This window comes from Lynx rufus, unplaced genomic scaffold, assembly GCF_022079265.1.
Source record: "Lynx rufus isolate CCGP_SWC_20201006 ecotype Redwood Valley unplaced genomic scaffold, mLynRuf1.p SCAF_4, whole genome shotgun sequence".
NCBI classification, from domain to species: Eukaryota; Metazoa; Chordata; class Mammalia; order Carnivora; family Felidae; genus Lynx; species Lynx rufus.
This window is the reverse complement of record NW_025814856.1, coordinates 169,259,190-169,278,243: the sequence shown is the minus strand read 5'-3', so window position 1 is coordinate 169,278,243 and position 19,054 is coordinate 169,259,190. Positions and strand designations below refer to the sequence as shown.

The following is a 19,054-nucleotide window of genomic DNA, read 5'->3' as shown; positions in this document are numbered from 1 at the left end:
GAAATCTGCCGTTCAGCAGTTGGGAGTCCTGGCTCTCGAAATGAGAATTTTAATTAGTTGCTCCTCACAAACAGGCTCCTTTCCGCGCTTGCCGAGTGGCGGGCGGGTAGGAAGGGCCTTGCAGAGAAAGCGCCCGCGTTCCGCTGGTGTGACGGGCAAAGTGGGGAGGAGACGGGCAGAAACTCGTCGGCGAAGTCTCCGCGGGACCGAAAGACCCCACTGTGCTTGGTCCCTTCACTCCCAGCTCAGGCCGCGAGGGTGAGCGTGTGTCAGGGAGGACGTCCCACTCGACCCCGCCCCCGCGTGCTGGCAGTGAGGGGAGGAGATGGAGACGTGGGGTCCCCGAAAGGCCCAAGCCCCGGGGAAGGAGCGGGGCCAGTGGCAGAAAGGGCCAGGATGGCTTGGAGCGTCGGAGTCTCGATGGAAGCTTCCGACCGTGCTGCCTGTCTGGGATGCAGCAAAGACGGGGAGCCCCTGCCCTCCTTTCCTGCCTCATCCTCACGGGGGGGGTCCTGTTCGGTGTCGAGTCGTGGCCGCAGGAGGTGACTGGGGAGAACGTCCACGCTGCTTCTGCCGGGAAAGCTCTGGCACCAGGAGCCCACCCCCCACCAGGGTCCACGTGAGGCCGTGGGGCTGCCGGCCCCCCCAGACCTCAGTGCGGGGCCTGGTACCCGGGGGCCCTCTTCCTGAGGGAAACACGGTCTCCTGTAGTTTCGGGAAAGAGAGGGGACACGGCGATGGGCTGCGCCCCCGGCTCGCTCCGGCCGAGCGAGGTTTCAGAGGCGCCCTCCCGGCCGGCTGCTGAACAGCAGAGAGCGAACAGCACTGTCGGTGGGACCCCAGCCCTCCACCTGCTGGGGGACGCCGCTCAGACCGGGGGTTCTGGACGTTGTGACTTCGCGTCCTCGCGCCTCCCCGGCATCTTGGCCAAACCCTGCTCCGGTCCCTGCCTCCCCTAGGTCGGCTCCCCTCTTTGAGCCCCTCTGCCCTCCGGTGGCTTGGGGGTCACCGACCCAGCTCGTGATGTGCTGCTGCAGCCCCCCAAGCTTCGTGTCTGTCTTCTCCCTGAATGTCGGGTCTCCCGGTCTCGGCTGCCCCCACACGACTCCGCCTCCTGCCCTGTCACGGGAGGTGATCACGCATCCACCTCGCTGGGTCCCTGGGAAGCCTCACAGGAAGATTCCCTGCTTCCCCAGCCCCCGCAGCCCCCGGCGGTGTGTGCTGTCCCTGTGTGGCCCGACCCGCACCTTGAACCCACGTGGAGCTGCCACATTCCGGCGAGCGGCTGCGAGCGGCTCCCAGTCGTGCCCAGCTTTTCCCTTCTCCGTTCATTTTGGCATCTGGACGCTCCCCGTCCCTCTTTGGCCTCGGTTTTGTGTGGTTTTCCGTGGGTGTGTGTTCTTTCCTGTTTCTGTGTCTACAGTGAGAGCCCCCCCCCCCGCTGGGCTCAACGCCCCGTTCGCTCGCTCGCTCGCCGTAAAGATTCTCACGGGGTGCCTGCGGGCGCCTGGCACCAAGGACCGGGTCTGCAGCGGGGGAGGGCAGCAGACAGACCTCCCCCTGGCGGAGCTCCCCTCCCGCCGGGAGCCGGGGCCCACGGAGGGACAGGGCTCGCTGTCCCCTGTCAAGACAGAGCCCTGCGTCACCTCCACTGGTTTTGTCTCTCTGTCTCACGTGGACAAACCATCTCTGCGTTTCCGTGCCACGAGCCTCAACGCCGGGTCCTGGTGGCGACCACGAGTCAGGTCCATGTCCGGACAGCCTCACCGCTGCCGTCACCCCCCTCTCCCTCCTCGTCTGGCCTCCTCACCCGTGGGCTTGGGAGCCCCGTGGCCTCGACGTCTGCCCTTCTCTCGACCCGCACACACGTTCACGCTCACCTCCTCGGACGCCACCCGCGTCGCCGCCTGTGCCGTCCGTTCCCGTGTCCGCCAGCGGCGGCGCTGTCGGGAGCCTCCGGGGGCGCGAGTGTGTGTTTTCTTTCTCCGCCCCCGCGGGGCTGCGGCTTGGGGGTCAAAGGGCGTGTCTCGCTGGCTTTCCCATCGCCCTCTTGCCGAGGGAGCACAAACTCACCGGCACGCATCTCGAGGGACGGCTCCGCACCCGCCAGACGGTCATTTGCAAGCGCTTTCACTGGCCGTTCCCCGCGCGCGCCCTTGGCGATTCTCCCCTCCCTCGTGTGCGCACACACCCACCCCCCTCCGTCCACGCCCCTGCCACGTGCCTCCTGCGCCAGAGCTCTGCATCCCGCCCGTGTCTACGCTGCCAGCTGGGACGAATGTGGGGTCCCCTCCGCTCTTGCCCCCTCTGCACTAGCACATCAGCCCCCCCCTCCGGCTCGTGGCTGTCAGCACGCAGTCCGCTCCCGCGTTTCCCGCGCTGTTAAGTAAAACCCGACGCCAGAGATGCCTTCCCAGCAAACGCTTCAACATCGGTGCGTATTTCCCACACACGGTGCCTCCCCCACCTGCTCCCTGCACCCCTGTCACCGCTCGGTCTCCCCGGTTGTTGAAGGTTCTGCATTCAGCCGCCTCTGACTCACGGCTGCCACACCAGCCGCCCCCTCCTGGACCGCAGTCCCTTGTCCCCCAGGCAGGTCTCACTGACCACTGAGGTCCCGCTCTGACGACCCCAAGGCACAGTCTTCTTCCTTGTACGGCCTCCCGAGGGATCGCGTCCAGGCCTTGGCTTTGTTGTTACCCATAGGATGGTGACCCCAGACTCCCCTCCCCAGGCCGACACGCTCACTGTGCCCCAGTCACCCCTGCGTCTCTGCACCTGGAGGTGTGGCGAGCCATCTCAGCCCACGAGGGCAGAGCAGGACACCCGAGCTCCCTGCCACCCCATCTCCGTCCCCGAGTTTCTGCGTCCCACAAACAGAAAGGGTGTCACTGTCAGCCGTGCGGTGCGGTCTAGGCATTGGATTGACCCGATTCCCGGGCAGGCGGGGAGGTCCTGCTAGGTGGGGATGGGGTGCCAGCAAGCCTCCCCCCGCCCCCTCCACAGCACTGTCTCCTTCCTTTCCGCCCACCTGACTCATTTCCCTCTGGTCCCTGAGTGGCCAGAGCCTGACCTCGCCACCTTCAGGGGCGGAAACAACCACCCCCAGGGACTGGGACCCGGCCGTGCAGACTCCCCTGCCATCCGGGCTGCCCCCCAAGCCCTGTCTCGTCCGGAGCCCCAGGGCTTTCTTGCTGCACCGCATGTGTCGAGACCACCTCTCCGTTCGCCTGCCCTTGTCCTCCTGGCGGTCTCAGAAGACAGTGCTCCCTCCCCTTGAAGTTGACTGAGGTCGTTCTTGACAGGTTCTCCTGGCCAGTATCCCCGCCCCCTCCCCGGACTCCTGCCAAAGCCAAGCACATTCAGAGGCCGCCCCCGATGGAGGCAGGGGCGCCGGTGGGTTTGGAGCTGGTTTTGGAAAGTGAAAATGGGAACAAAGGGGGCAAAAGTGGAGGTGTTTTCAAAAAGCTAACGCCTCTTTCTCTGACGTTAACCGTGTCGTGCCGTATTAGGGCTGATTTTGATGATTCTGGGTTGTTTTTTTTTTCCATGTATTTGCTGTGCATCTGCTAATTCTGAGTCTGGAGTGAGCGGTGGACGGTGATTGCTAAATGCCTCGCGGTCTCTCTCCCTGGTGCTGGAGACTCACACACGTGGTGGCAGAGCCAAAGCCCTTTAAGCCAAATGGAAATACCTCGAAACAAAACTTAAAGGAAATGAGCAGATTACAGTACACGCACACATTCCTAATAGATCGGGGGTATTTTGTCGTGTTTCAGGATCTGATTTCTGACATCTTGAAAGTGTTTGCATTTTCTTCAAATTAATAAAGTCATGTTTCTTCAAAAGGAAAATTATAATATTACAAGAAAAATTCAAACATTTAGAAGGAAATTCATCTAGATGATTGTCACTGGGAGGGATCCGGGAGGGCAGACCCCTGCGTCTAGCTCCCGTAAGTGCATGTGAAATACGGAGTTACCTTCTGATCTCGTGACGATGTGATCTCAGCAGGAGAGCGGCTGCCCCTCGAGCCCGGCATTGCTCCCGAGGCTCGGAAACTCAGCAAGGGAGCTTCAGAAGAGCACACGGCACCACACAGTGGTCCTGGTTCAGACCGAGTGCTGAGGGCCTGCTACGGAAGGAGCCCGGGATGGTAATGAGCTCTCCGTCACCCGGCAGATTCAGGCAGAAGAGAGACGGCCATCTGTTCAGATTCTGAAAAAGGAAATCTTTCCATCTAGTGTAGGGAGGAGAAAGTTTTCCTCACCCTCCTAGGGTCCCTGGCTGGGGACAGTTACACCGGCAAAGACAGATGAGCAGGAGAAAGGTACACAGATGTGTTCAGTACAAGTTTCACACGGCACGGGGGCATAAGGAAATGCAGACCTGAGTATTTCCTGTGGGATTTGACATGACAGGCAGTCGTGGGGAGCACAGTAGGTTGAGGGGTGTATGGGCGGTGGTGGGAGCACGGTGGGTTGAGGGGTGGGTGGGAAAGGCGGTCTTGGGGATCACGGTAGGTTGAGGCCTGTGTGGACGGTGGTGGGGAACACGGTAGGTTGAGGGGTGTATGGGCGGTGGTGGGAGCACGGTAGGTTGAGGCGTGGGTGGGAAGGGCAGTCGTGGGGAGCACGGTACGTTGAGGCGTGGGTGGGAAGGGCAGTGGTGGGAAGCACGGTAGGTTGAGGGGTGCGTGGGAAGAGCGGTCTTGGGGAGCACGGTAGGTTGAGGGGTGCGTGGGAAGGGTGGTGGTGGAGAGCACGGTAGGTTGAGGGGTGTGTGGGAAGGGCAGTCGTGGGGAGCACGGTAGGTTGAGGGGTGTATGGGCGGTGGTGGGAGCACGGTGGGTTGAGGGGTGGGTGGGAAAGGCGGTCTTGGGGATCACGGTAGGTTGAGGCCTGTGTGGACGGTGGTGGGAGCACGGTAGGTTGAGGGGTGTGTGGGAAGAGCAGTCGTGGGGAGCACGGTAGGTTGAGGGGTGCACGGGAAGGGCAGTCATGGGGAGCACGGTAGGTTGAGGGCTGTGTGGGAAGGGTGGTGGTGGGGAGCACGGTAGGTTGAGGGGTGTGTGGGAAGGGCAGTCGTGGGGAGCACGGTAGGTTGAGGGCTGTGCGGGAAGGGCGGTCGTGGGGGGACTGAGGGAGGCCTGTCTGCAGGGATCTGCTCAGTGTCCCTCTGTCTAGGAGATACAGGCTGCCCCTTCCTCCGGACACAGAGGACCCTCTCTGGTGAGGGTCCGTGACCTGCTTCAGGGAGAAGGGGCGGCCGGGGAACCTTCCCGCTCTGGTGCCGTCGGGACCTCCTTCGGGTGGAGACATTTGCATGTCGAGGCGCCGTATCGGGGCAGCGTGTCCTGAGCCCCGTCCCGGTGTGGTGGGGTGTGGGGCGTGGGGGGGAGGTGAGGTGGACCCCAGCCTCATCGCCACCCCCCTCTGCTTACCTGTGCACGTCTCTCGCTTCTGTCACCTCTTGGGCTCCTGGGCCACGACTTTGTTCAAAGAAAGGAATCCGGGGCCAAGACTATGCTGATCCCAAATGTCCCTTAAAAGTCCGTGACGCTGTGCTCGTGTGTCGACCCCAGGAATCAGTGTGCGTTCACCACACGGTGTGTGTGCACGCGTGATACCTGGTACCGTGCGGTGTGACGGATGTTTGAGAAAACAGCCCCTTCCTCCGCAGAACCCCACGGGGACCGCTGAGGCGCACGTGGGCACCACATGCAGACTTGGGCTGAGTCCCTGGGGCCCTGCCCACCCCCAGATGCCCTGCTCGGTGGGTCCGGTTGGACAAGGACATGACTTGACCTTGACATAGAGGGACCTTTGCCCAGCGTGACCATCAGGGTGAGCGTCCCCAAAAACAGAGATGGGGGAGGAGCGCCACCTGACCTCAGGTTTGGGGGAGGCTGTCCCCTTCCATGTCGTGGATGGCGCGGGGACCTGCCTTCGCCATGCCTGGTGGACTCACAGGGTAGTTGACGGGGCTCTTGGCACGAGGAGTATGACCACGGCCCTGCCGGCAGGGGACCGTCCGGCCAGTCGGCCTCGTGGCGACCGGGGAGGCGGGGTCACGGGCCAGTCTCGCGGGGCCTGGAGCGTGATCTGGAGTCTCGTCCGCAGGCCGTCGCGTGGTTTCTTTAGTAAAGATCAAATGTGCTCAAAGTCACGCACTCAGCTCGTAGAGAGCTCGTGAGGGTGGTTGCCCACAGCCTAGACAGCTTCCCCCCCGCGTCCCAGGGGTTTATCGTAGAGGACCTTTGGAAAAATCAAACCCGAATGAAATATAAAGCCAGAGGAAGGTAACTAATTACACTGGAAGAATCAAACAGAATGTGATGATTTCATTAAAAATCATTCTGAGGCCTCTCACGGTGAGGCAGCCACGTCACCTGTTTGCACAGGCAACGTGCAAATACACGCATGTGGTCCCTCGCACGGCTGGGGGATGCTAAGCGAGTTCTCTCCTTTCCCAGAAATGTCTTTAATGCGATTTTTGACTGTTTATTTTGAACGTGTTGTAGATTCGCAGGGACTTGGAGAGACGGTACCCAGATGCCCTGTTTGCCCTTCACCTCGTGTCCCCCAGACCAGGAGGCCGATGTTTGCTCAGCACGTGCATAGTTGTGTCCTTTTACCTTTGATGCCCTTCTCACGGTTTTAATAAGGAAAAGACCAGGGTGCGCGTTCACGTGTACAAACCTGTGAGGGCGCGACGGGAGACACCCCGGCGCACGTCCCCGGGCTCCGTGTGGCCACGCCAACCCCTGGTCACCTGTCGACCTCACAAAACGTGAGAGAGAAGGGTGAAAATAACTCAGGTCATCATGTGTTTGTAAGGATCTCCCTCGGCACCGTGTCGCACGGGGAGGACGCCGTAAGTGATATAAAACATCCCCGCTGCCCTTGGGAATCCCGGGGGAGGGGTGCTGGCTGTGGGCAGTTGGTGGGGGCAGGTGGTGGGAGCCTAACGTGGAGACGGGGGCCTCGGGGATGGGCGCCGTCGGAGGTGTGGAGTCCGTGAGAGAACGGACGGCGGGGCGGAGGATAAGTCTGCCGGGTGGGCAAGATGGGGGCGTCAGGGTGGACAGGGTCTCTCGGGCAGAGACGGTAACGTTGTGTTGTCGTGAGTCTGTGCTACCTGTAGAAAAACGAGGCGTCCTCCCCTGGACATGGCCGAGCTCCCACGGCTCGCCCACGGCTCTTCCGTGACCAGAGGCGCCCCGAGAGCCCAGGGCAAACTTGGAACCTCTCTGCAGAAACACACACACTCCTACGCACGCCAGGTGGTTCCAGGGACGCACGGCGTCCCCACCCAGTGCCCAGGCCCCCAACAAGCTTCTGGGAGCCGTGGCTGACCGGCTGCTGGGGCTCGGGCGGTTCCAGAGAGATCTGGGCTCCCCGTGTTTGTCCTTTGGTTCAGGAGTCACCTTGGGTTATGCTAATGTGCATTTCTGAACCCAGAAAATGGAATTTGTTCTTCCTAAAAGCAAAAAGTGCATGAGTCCTAAGAAAAGCCTGTTTACTTGTCAACATTCTTAATTTGTGTTTGAAATGAGAGCGATCTGCATGAAATTGCATTAAAGTATTGGCAGGGCCTTCCCAGATCTGTTCTGTTCTCAGCCTGCTGGGCAGAGGTGATGGGGGTCAGAGGTCAGCTGAGAGATGCTGAGGGGCTCTGAGTTCTGCTGGAGCTCAGCTCCCCCCCCCGCCCCCCACCCGGCCCACCAGGCCCCACTGCTGCTCTCCACACTGTGTTCTCATTTCTTAAAAGTGAAGAAAATCACACAGACCTGTGTTCGATGTAATTAACAGCACTTGCCATATCGACAAATACGAGTTTATTATGAAACAGCATTTTTTCCTTCTGAAATGCTGTAGTAAGTACCACGTCACGTGGGCCACGAATGTCTTTTCAATACTTTTTGTGGTTTAGAGGCAGGAGAGGTGCCATAGTGATGTGGCAGTTGCTATAGTGACAGATTCAATTTTTATTCAACATCAGAGCAAACAGTCACGTCAAATGAAATAAGGAGCGTCCGCCCGGGGCACCTCACCCGCCCCGCCCCGCCCGCGCCTGCTCCCAGCGCCTCCCCCTGCATTCTGGGGGGAAGTGTGCCCAGTACGTGTCTCCCTCGCAGGCTGTTACGGCTGGGATTTGAGGGTGTCCCCGTAAGGCGTGTGGGTCCGTCTCAATAAAGTGGGGTATTGTCTCCGTGGCTTCCTCTGAGTTAGTGGGTGTCAGGAGGGTATTTTCAGTGAAAGAGCTAAGCTCTAGAGACACTAAGCTCTACAGCTCTCAGAGGGTAACGTTTCAGAAACCCCTTGGAAGGCTCAAGCGGTAAGACTTGGAATTGCTCGAAAGAAAGTGAGGAAGCGTGGAGGGAGTAATCCCCAGCCCAACCCAACACAGCCGCCCTGGCCGCCAGCCGCACGCGGCTCACAGACGAGGAAAACGAGGCTCAGAGCCTCAGTGACGGGGGCGGTGGTCAGGTTTCAGCCGCGACGGTCTGATGCCAAGCCTGTGTCTTACTCCCCAGATGGTGCCGCCCCGGCATCCACGGTGACGGTGCCTTCCAGGGGACATCCAGCCCCCCGTGGGACCCTTCGGACAGAGTCCCAGCGGCTGCCGGCCCTGAGCCCCCTGCGCCAGCCTGGGCTTTGGGCAGGAGGTGGAACGGCCCGGCGTGGTCTGCGGGCGGCTGTGACAAAGCTCCACACGCCAGTGGCTCAGACGGCACAGGTGTGTGTCACAGCTCCGGACTGGCATCCCGGGTCGTTCCCCAGTGGCCGTGACGAAGGATCAGTTCCAGGCTCTGACCACCTGCACCTGCTGTCCCGTGCACGTCTGTGCTCATGTCCAGACTTCCCCGTTTCATAAGGACACCTCTCCTATTGGACCGGGATCTCTATAAAGACCGGGTCTCCAAATAAGTTCCCCCCAAGTAGTGGGGGTTATGACCCCAACCTATCATCTGGGGGGACATGCTGGCCATCTCCCCTCCCCACCCCACCCAAGCGCTCAGGGTTTAGAAAGCTGCTTCCCTACCAGGGGTCCTGAAGTCGGGAGTGGGGAGGAGCTGTCTGGGACAGCTGTCTCGGGAGGCCCCGTCCTCGGGGCCAAGGGGGCGCGTCGTCCCTCGGCAGCCTCCTCCTCCCCGAGAAGGGCTCCCATGGCATCTGTCAGAGCGTAGTCGAGTTATGTGATTTCATGTCTGTCCCCCTTTAACCGTACACTCAGGAGTAAAATCCACGTGTGTCTTAATCATCCCCGGTGTCTCCAGCGCTCGGCACAAGGCCTGACATATGGCAGGAACTCAATAAACACTCGTTGAAGCGAATTGAATCGTGAACCCTGGCTGCAGGGCAGACGCCCCTTATTGGCACGTTCCGTCCCTTTATGCTTGCTTTTTCATGGATCATTCAGACTGCCTTTCCCGGGGCTCTGAAGCCCCTGTAGAAAATATATTTCATGTTGTGTGGGCTGGGTCTGCTGTCGCTGAAACGGCAGAGGACCGTGCTCCTCACCGCAGTCCTAGGCTGCGTCCCCATGACAACTGATCCGAATACCTTAATTGCTGATTTGAATACCTCCTCTTTGCTTAATCCAGGGGTTTGAAAAAAGGCTCTTTCCATCCGTATGCAATAATTAGTAATCAATATAACAGAAAATATCATCAAATGCTAAACTTAAAGCAATCTCCTGTCAGAACAGACATGTGACCCACGCAGTGGTCGTCCAGGATGGTGCAGGTAAACGGGTCCACACCCCCCTGCGGCGAGAAGGGGGATCCGCCGTCCTGACGCCCCTGAAACCGGGCCTGTCCTTCAGCCTGCCTCACACCCAGCAGAGCCACTGACACTGCATTAGCGGCCGCGGCCGTGAACCCGCCTCTAACTACGGTGCTTGCAAGTGGGGGTTGTGGCCGGAGCTGGGTCACGGGTCCCTGCCGGGGGGCATCGGGGCCAGCAGGACGCACCTCCTTCTCCCTCACCTGGGCTCCCAGGCTCAGGGTGGCCGTCCACACCAGGCCCTGAGATCAGGGGCCACGTGGTCCTGCCACGTCTCCGCATCCCAAAGACGGGGCCTCATTAGCAGGCCCTGGCACCCTGCGTGCCCCAGATGGGGTGCCCCCACAGCCGGTCTGCACGGGTCCCGTGGCCCTTGTGTCTCCTGTCTGGATGGTGGCCACCACTCCTGGGTGTCGGGGCCTGGGGCCACTGTAACGCAGGGACACAAACTGGGGGCTTAAGACGGAGGAATTGATCTCTTGCATTGCGGAGGCCAGAGCCCCAAATCCAGGTGTGGGCAGGGCTGTGCTCCCTCTGAGGCCTCCAGCCTCTCTGCCTCTGCCAGCTTCTGGTCTTGTGGCCATCCTTGGAGGCCTGTGGTTTCTCGACCCATCTCTCCAGCCTTGCGTCTGTGGCCATTTGGCTTCTCCCATGCGTCTGTCCTCAGAAGGACACCCGTCACGTTGAACCGAGGCCCACCCTACCCCGGTGTGACCTCGTCTTAACCTGATCACGTCTCCAAAGACCCTATTTCCAAATGAGGCCTCTCTCAGATAGCGAGGGTTGGGAATTGCATGCGCCTCTTTGGGGGACACAAATCTGATCCACAGTACCCTGAAATCACAGATGTCCTCTCCCCTGCTGACTTGAAGCCCCAGGATTGATGGCTGACTGACCTCCCACTGAATTTTTCTCCTTTCGGGGATACAGTATTTTGCTCATGTGATTGTATGGACCAAGTCGGCCTCTCCAGCCTAATCTGTTTCCCCTTTAATGGTCTAGTTTGACCCCCAGACCACACACACACACACACGTGCGCGTGCCCCTGTCTGCCCGGTGCTGACAAAACTGGGGAGACCCAGTGTCGGCATCCAGGGTTGGGGTCATCACGGTTCACACCTGTCCCGTGAACCCTGAGAGAGTAAAGAGTGCGTGAACGTGGCCCATTCGTGGGCCTCTCCCCGTGATTCCATGTTTTCAGGTAAATGTGAAAAGGAAATCCAGTTTTGTTATTTTTATTAAACTAGCTAATTCTTGTTGTATTGCTATATTAAGTTATTTTTTCTCATCAAGATTCTTAAGAGTCAAAGCCCTCAGACACGTGAGCACCGGAGGTCTCTGTGATATGAAGTAATCTTCAGCCGGAGGGTATGTTAGGCACACAACGCTCCCACCCACGAGGCCGTGAGCAAAACCCACGTTTTCCAAATTCTGAACAAGCTATACCCTCCTCCCCGGGTCGGGGCGAGCGGGTGACTACCTTCTGGACGTGTAGTCGAGGGTCAGCAGGTAGAACTCAGCTTCAGGAGCCCACAGGTGCGTCTGCACTGCAACCAGACCTTTGCTGTCTGAGCACCCGGAGCCCCTCCGAGCCACACCTGGACCCTGCAAGGCACTGACTGCGGTCTGGTCACCGGGGATAGAGAAGGGAGGGGTGCGTCCTGTTGCAGCCACGGGACCGCCCCTCCCTGAGTACTGAACACGGGCCCAGCCCCGGCCTGAGGGCGGCCCCTCCTATCCACACCACACGATATGCTTTACAATCCTGTGTCAGGGGACCCTCAGAACGGCAGGTGCAGACAGATCCCACACGCCTCGGAAGGGAGGAAGACCGAGGCCGCTGGGCGTCATTTCTGTGCGACAGGGGCCCCAGGTAACGGTTGGCTAGTGAGGCTCCTGCGTGCACAACCCTTTCATGGGACTATAGCTGTTGTTCTTACGGAGAATGTAAAGCAAAAAGAAAATTCTCAACAAGGAACTTTCTTCCCTTGACCAGCACTCGGATTTAATGCTACACTGAAAGCATAAGCTTGTTTCCTCCGTCGCGTGAGGGACCCACCGTGCGATCACACGTGTGACATACCTGAGGGGTTGTGTTTCCTGCCACACAGTCGGGGCACTTGAACCACCCACTTCCTGGTCACACATCCTGGGGCCACAAGTCTGAGGTCCAGGCGTGGTCACGGTTGCTTTCCTCCGAGGCCTCTCTCCTTTGCCCTGTGGATGGCCGTCTCCCTCTGTGTCCACTTGTGGTCCTCCTGTGGTCCTCCTGTGTGTGTGTGTGTGTGTGTGTGTGTGTGTGTGTGTGTGTCTGTGTCCTGATATCTTCGAAGGACGCCGATCGGATCGGATCAGCGCCCATCGCAGGGGCCGCATTCTGACTTAATCATGTCTGCACAGACCCCATCACCAAATACAATCACGTTCTGAGGTCCTGGGAGCAAGGGTTCAGGATACGAGGGGGGCACAACTCAGCCCGTGACACTGCCCCGTGGTCAAACCTGGCCTGTTTGCGTCAGAGTCCCAAAGATAGTGTGTAGATAAGCTAACTTCTGAGAAACACGTGTTCGCCGTGTTCTACACCACAATTAACAGTTGATAGAAGAGTAAAACATAATACCAAGCCAGTGAGCGACAGACAAGGTAAAGACCAGTGTGCATTTCTAGAAAGATAATGGGACACCTCTGTGCACAGAGCCACCAAACCCGTGGTATCATCTGGGACATCCAGCCACAGCGAGGGAGTAAAAGTTACCACATGGCCTGAATCAGGGGGTCTCACCAGCGGTGGTGCTCAGGTGGGAAACCCGGCGTCCTAAGCAGCAGGGGAGGGCTGGCCGTGGTTGACTGGCCCGAGGGGCCTCCTTCCTCCAGTGGGAAGTGACAGCCAGGGCCAGAGGCAGACACCCCCCTCCAGCCTGGGGTCCCCTGGATGAAACTCTTGACGTTGAAACAATATCGATTGTGTTGCGATTTTATTTCTTTGGCGAAGGGTTGTCTGTTTCTTTGTGGCTTATTTACTGATGGAAGCCTTTTCATTTTGGTGTGCAGCAGGTAGAGTAATGAATTTATTTTAGAAATGTCAGTGATGTTTCATGATGCTGCCTTCGGCAGCAACATAAAAGGGACTGATTGTTAAACTGCTAATTTACAGATCTTCTCTAAGTGAATGCAAACAAATTCTGGTCCTCAAAGCCCTGCTAATATACAATGTTCAATTTTTAATTTCCAGTCCATCTTAGATTATGGGGATGAAAAACAATATTTAATCCCTCGTTAACACATGAATAAGCGGAAGCTGTCATTTTCAACCAGACAATAACGGGATTATCTCAAGAACTGTCAGTTTATGTGAAAACATTATGTTGCCCAAATTTTCATAAAAATTAGCAGTGGATAATATTCAAGATCAGAGCCATGGAAAGAGGAAAGTCTGCATTCATGGTAATAAATATTCATATTTGTCTGCTCAGGAGATGAAAATCTAATCAAGAGGCTATTGATGCGCTGGCTTTTTTTTTTTTAACCAAGACGTTTCATCTAAATTGGGTTTGATATGGAAATTAGTCTCACTGGAGTCCTCCAGGCTGGGAGCACGGGAGGATCAGGGGTGGGGCGTCCGCGGAATCAGGTGCTGCTCCGGCGGTGGGGCTGCAGACCGCAGCCACCGCCAGCGTGGGAACCCAGCATCTCGCTTCGCTCAGGGTCCTGGGTGTCTAACGAGATGGAGTGCTGTGGACCCTCCCTCTCCTTTTTAAGAAAAACACAACATAATTTCATGCCAGTTAACTCGTAGCTACTGCAGGGTTAAAATCATCTGTGTTTTTGCTTTTGTTGACAATTACCATAAATCAGAAGACGCTCTGCGTGAAGCTTAATGAAATATGCATGATTTAAAACAGAGAAGATAGTAGCTGCAGGGTGCTGCTTTATGTGTGTGTGTGAGGGTATGGGTCTGTGTGTGTGAGGATGTGTGTCTGTGTGTTTATCTGTGTGAGTGTATCTCTATGTATGTGTGTGTCTGTGTATGTCTGTAAGTGTGTGTGTTTGTGTGTGTGTGTGAGCTTGTGTCTGTGTGTATGTCTGTGTGTGTGTGAGTGTGTCTGTGTGTGTGAGGGTGTGTGTCTGTGTGTGTGTCTGTGTGGGTGTATCTCTGTGTCTGTGTGTCTGAGTGTCTCTGTGTATGTGTGTGTCTGGGTGTGTGTGTGTCTGACTGTGTATGTCTGTAAGTGTGTGTGTGAGCTTACGTCTGTGTGTATGTCTGTGGGTGTGTGTGTCTGTGTGTGTGAGTGTATGTGTGTTTGTCTATGTGTGTCTGTGTGTGTATCTGTGTGTGTGTGTGTGTGTCTGTGGGTGTGTGTGTGCCCGTGACCCGGCGTATGTCTGTGTGTGTGAGTGTGTCTGTGTGTGTGTGTGTCTGTGGGTGAGTGTGTGTGTCTGTCTCTGTGTGTTCCCGATACTTTCTTGAAGGCTACACTTTTGTCTCCGCTTCAACAAGCATTTGAAAACACTGGACCCGGCAGGCGCTCATTACCGAACACAGTGCAGGCCGGTCCCACTGTTTCTGGCCCCATCGAGGCACCCTGTCTTCACCATCCGCGAGTGGCCCAGGCCACTGAGAACCCACCCCCAGCCCTCAGGGGTCTCCCTCACACCTCGGGCCCCCAAGTGGAGCAGAACCTTCCACAGCCCACACTTACAGATTCCTGGAGAGCAGGAACAAGATACGCCGTTGCATCCTTGGCAAAGGACCAGATACCGCTCTTTAGCACGCCAGAGGCCGAGTAGCCAAGTGGCCTCGTGGCGTATCAGAAACGTTTCCTGCTTCCATAAGCAGGATTTTCCCTAGGTCACTGTAATTATGTTAAAGAGCAGAATATTTACGTTGACGTGTATTTTAAAACTGTGACCCCAACACATACTTTCCATTCACTCTATCCCCTCACTCAAGTAGAGCGGACTATTGTGGAAAAGCCCGTGGAAAACGTGGCTTCTTAGGACAAGGTTTTCTGGAGACAGGTCTCCTCCCGCAGCCCCTCCCAAGCCGGGGCAGGAAGGAAAAGCTTTCCTTGCGCACGTGCTGCTTGGAGCTCCGTGCGTGTCCCTGACGTGGAGGTCTCGCCTTCACAAGAGCTGGGTCCCGTTTCCCCTGCGGCCCTGCCTTCCCGTGCGCCTTCAAGACCTCGGGTTTGATGTGGGTCCATCCAGAGATATTTCATCCTAAGGCTGGCAGGGGGGCCGGGGACTGAGAGGCAAGAGAAGGAGCTCGCCACGGCCGGGTCCCCTGGGCCCCCCGGGGCTGTGTCCACATCACTTCCTACACGGACGGCGCATTAATGGGTCTTTCTCAGGAGAAGGCGTTCCTCCTGCAAGTCGGGTGCGGGGCGTGTCCCTGCCACCCGCTGTCCTCCCCCGGGGCCGCTGGAGCAGGCTTCCGCACGCCTGTGCGCCCACCGCCCACAGGTACCGCGTCCTGACGGCCGCCCCCGACTCCACCCCGCAAGTTCCTCCGCCTGGAACGCAGAACGTGGGAGGCGGTGTGCGCACTGCAAGCCTGCGGGCGCCCCCCAGCCTCTCCTCGCGCACGGGGGCCGGCGCCGCCCCTGCGTCCGACCCTCCCAGTGTGGCCCTGGCCTTCACTGCCCGTGGCAGGTGAAGAGCGAGCTGAACCCCTTGTCTGAAGCCACCGAGTGCTGTGCCGACACCTGTGATCCCCGTGTGTCAGCGAGGGCTCTGAGAGGAGCGGGGCCGGTAAGTGGGGGGGGGGGGCGGTTCTTACGAACTGACCACCAGCGGTGGACGCCGAAAAGTCCCCACCGCCCGCCATCTGCAAGCCGCAGGCGCAGGGAGCCCGAAGCCCCGCCCTGAGCCCCCGGGCCCAGGCCCGGCGGCGGGATGACCGCGGGCGGGAGGAGATGCGTGTCCCAGTCTCGCAGACGGCAAGCTCCACCTTCCCGCGCCTCCTCGTTCCCATCTCTTCTGGAGACACGACAGGGACACGCCCGGCAGGAGCGTTTCGCCGGCCACCCCGCAACCCCGGCCCCGTCACGTGGCTGTCCCGAGACCGCACTTGCAAATCCAGCGTCCGTGGTGCTGACCGTGTTTCTCCAGCACCGACTCTGCCCTCAGAAGCCTGGCGAGGAGAGGACTCGGCCTGAGGGTTTCCCGCTGCCGCGAGCCACGGACGAGGACTTTCCTAGAACTCACGTGGGCGCTCGTCCACGTGGCCCGGCCCGTCGGGTGCTGCTGTGGAAGAGGATCCGGGAGGCAGGCAAGCGCGGGTGCAAGTGGACTGTTCCGGAAGCAGGATCTGTGGAGCGGCTCTCGAGCCGGTGCTTCCCCAGACAGAGAAACAGCGAGAACTCACCGCAGTCTGCCGCCAGACCCCGCGGGGAAGCCGGGCCCCCAGGGCCGGCCCGTGTCAGGGGCCCCGGGGGGCCGGTCTCCACACGCTGGCGGGATTTGCCACGACTGACAGATGGTGCCGGCGAACAGGAAAGACACCCCTCGGGGCTCTGGGAAAGGCCGTCTGGGCGGCCCCGCGTTCAGGACTCCTGGGCAGCCCTCCTCCCGTTCAAGTCCCCATCGCCCCCCACCGGAAGGATGGTGCCTGGCCTCCGGCAGGGTTCCCGGAAATGACCGACGCGGATCTTCCCATTTCCTGCTATGGATACTTGAAGCCAAGGGAAGGACGCAGCAACACTCTCCGGCCCGAGGAGACCTGTGAACCTTCTGCTCTCCCCTTGTTTGAGGAACCGGGGATCCCCCACGGGAAGCCCCGTAACCAAGCTCCCCGTCTCCAAAGTGGGTGAGGTCGATGAGTGTTCATTTTGCAGGGACCCTGCCCTCGGCAGAGAAATTCCCACGGCACTTTTCCACCTATCTGTGCACGTGTGTGTGCACGCGTGAGTGTAAGCACGCGTGCGCATGTGTGCACGAACCCGTGAATGTGTGTGTGCATCATGTGTGTGTGAGCCTGTGAATGTGTGTGTGCAAGCATGTGTGTGCACGTGTGCATGAGCCTGTGAATGTGTGTGCGTGTAAGCACGTGTGTGCATCATGTGTGTGCACGAGCCTGTGAATGTGTGTGCGTGCATGTGAGCGTAAGCACGTGTGCGCATGTGTGCATGAGCCTGTGAATATGTGTGTGCGTGTGAGTGTAAGCACGTGTGTACACGAGCCTGTGAATGTATGTGCATGTGAGTGTAAGCATGTGTGTGCATGCGTGCGTGTGAGTGTAAGCATGTGTGCGTGTGTGTGCATGAGCCTGTGAATGTGTGTGTGCATGTAAGCACGTGTGTGCACGAGCCTGTGAATGTGTGTGCATGTGAGTGTAAGCACGTGTGTGCATCATGTGTGTGCACGAACCTGTGAGCGTGTGCATGTGAGTGTAAGCACATGTGTGCATGTGTGCACGAGCCGGCGTGAGTGCTAACGAACAGACTTTGCCAGCCTGTCCGTCTGCTTTCTGTTTCTGAGATTTTCCACGTTGACTTACGTGTGTCTAGCCCATTCTTACCTTCGCCGGCCGTCAGTTTCAATTTGAATACAAGTCACAGCGTATCTGTCCTTTCCCCCACTGAGGACACCCAGGTCGTGCCCGCTGTGTTGCGAGCAGGGTTGTGACGACTGTCTCTGGGCACACGGGCTGCTCCTTCTTAGGGGTGTGGGGAGCTGCCGGCCCCGAGCCCCCACCCACTAGCGCCTGTTTGAATAAAAGGAACGGAAATGAGAATGGCAGAAACGCACCGGCTCCGGTGCGTCGATACCGAGAAGGGGAGAGCGCTGAGCGCACGAGGCCCTGTCATGCGGCCCGGCTGGCGAGGGGCCTGGCGGGAGGCCGCAGGTCCCACCCCGTCGTGTGGCCCAGAGCCTTCCGTTCCGCGTGGCTCCCCCCGCACCGCCTTCCCGCAGAGGCCCCTCCAGCCCGGTGCACTCCATGGGGCTGGTCTGCTGGGCTCTCAGCCATGGGCAGGGAGCACGTGTGACCCCCCCCCCACCGGCCTGGCACGTGGGGGCGTCAGCAGAAACAGGTAGAGACGCAGAACCCCTCATCCACCAGAAAAGCAGCAACACAAGAGAGACCCAGCGAGAGGCGCCCGTGGAGTTTACGGAGTGGCTTTGACAGCGTCTGGGTGCCACGCTCAAGCCCCATTCGGTGTCCGCCTGACAAGCTCGGTCAGGGGGCCAGCTTCCCCAAACTTCACTGGACCCCAGGCCATGTTTCTTCCTAGAAACTGAGACCTGCATCGGCTCCGGGGCCTCAGGAGCCCTGACCTGCTCCTGGAAGGCTTCCGAGGCTGGGGTGAGTCCCCTGTCCACCGGCCGTCTCGCTAGTGGTGCCCCGAGGTTTGAACTCAGGTGTTACCACACACAATAGAGGCGGCTTCTCGCTCACTGCACTGGCCCTGGGGCCCCTCCTAGGGCGCCTGGCTCCCCTGGAGTCACCGCCTCCAAGCGGCGTAGATGCAAAGGGCTCCGGGGGCCAGCAGGAGGAGGTGTGTGGGGCCGACCCAGGGGGCACGCGGCTGCCTCATTCCAAAGCCAGAGGTTGGTCTCAGGCCACGCTGCCTGCCTGGGGAACTGGGACCCTCTAGCCGTGTGTCCAGAAGGGGAGCAAAGACATTCTCTGCTGCCACAGCACGAGTGCAGGGACCAGGCTCCTGGCCCATCACCCCGGTGGGCTGCCCGTGTGTGAGACCCAAGGCCTGGGAGACGTCAGGCACAGTGGATTTGGAACAAAACAGCACAAATGCTGTGCTCTGTGACCTGAGGCCCAGACCTGGGTCTGCCCCAGTGACCTCGTGCTCCCTCCATCACCTCTGAAAGGCCCATCCTCAATATAGCCACGTCCTGTGGGGCTGGAGGTCAGGGCAGCAACGTGTGAATCTGGGGACAGGACCAACTATAGGACCAGCCACATCACCTTCTGCCCCGATGGTTGTCTTTTAAAGAATCGTGTTCATGTTATCAGAGTTTCAAATTATTTTTTTTTTCCTTTTGAAAACCACCTCTTAGTATAAAGTCCCGTTGTACACACATCTGGCCCAGCTGATGTTGGCATCAACCGTTAGTTCAAAGTTCGGACGCTGGTAGGATTGGCCAAGGATCACCACGATGTGTCCCCGCCCAGACGAGGCAGGAAAAGGTTGTCAGGGGGCATATTTTGGCATTTCCCACATGTGGGAAAGTGCTTTCTTTAAAAGCATTCTACGGGGGTGCCTGGGGGGCCCAGTCAGTTGAGTGTCGGACTCTTGCTTTCG

The 19,054-nt window shown here is 58.8% G+C and overlaps 1 protein-coding gene across 5 annotated transcripts in view; it reads left to right on the top strand.

Moving 5' to 3' along the window:
* PTPRN2 (protein tyrosine phosphatase receptor type N2) overlaps nt 1-19,054 on the top strand; it is a 766,821-nt gene that overhangs the window by 497,427 nt on the left and 250,340 nt on the right. The window lies entirely within an intron of this gene.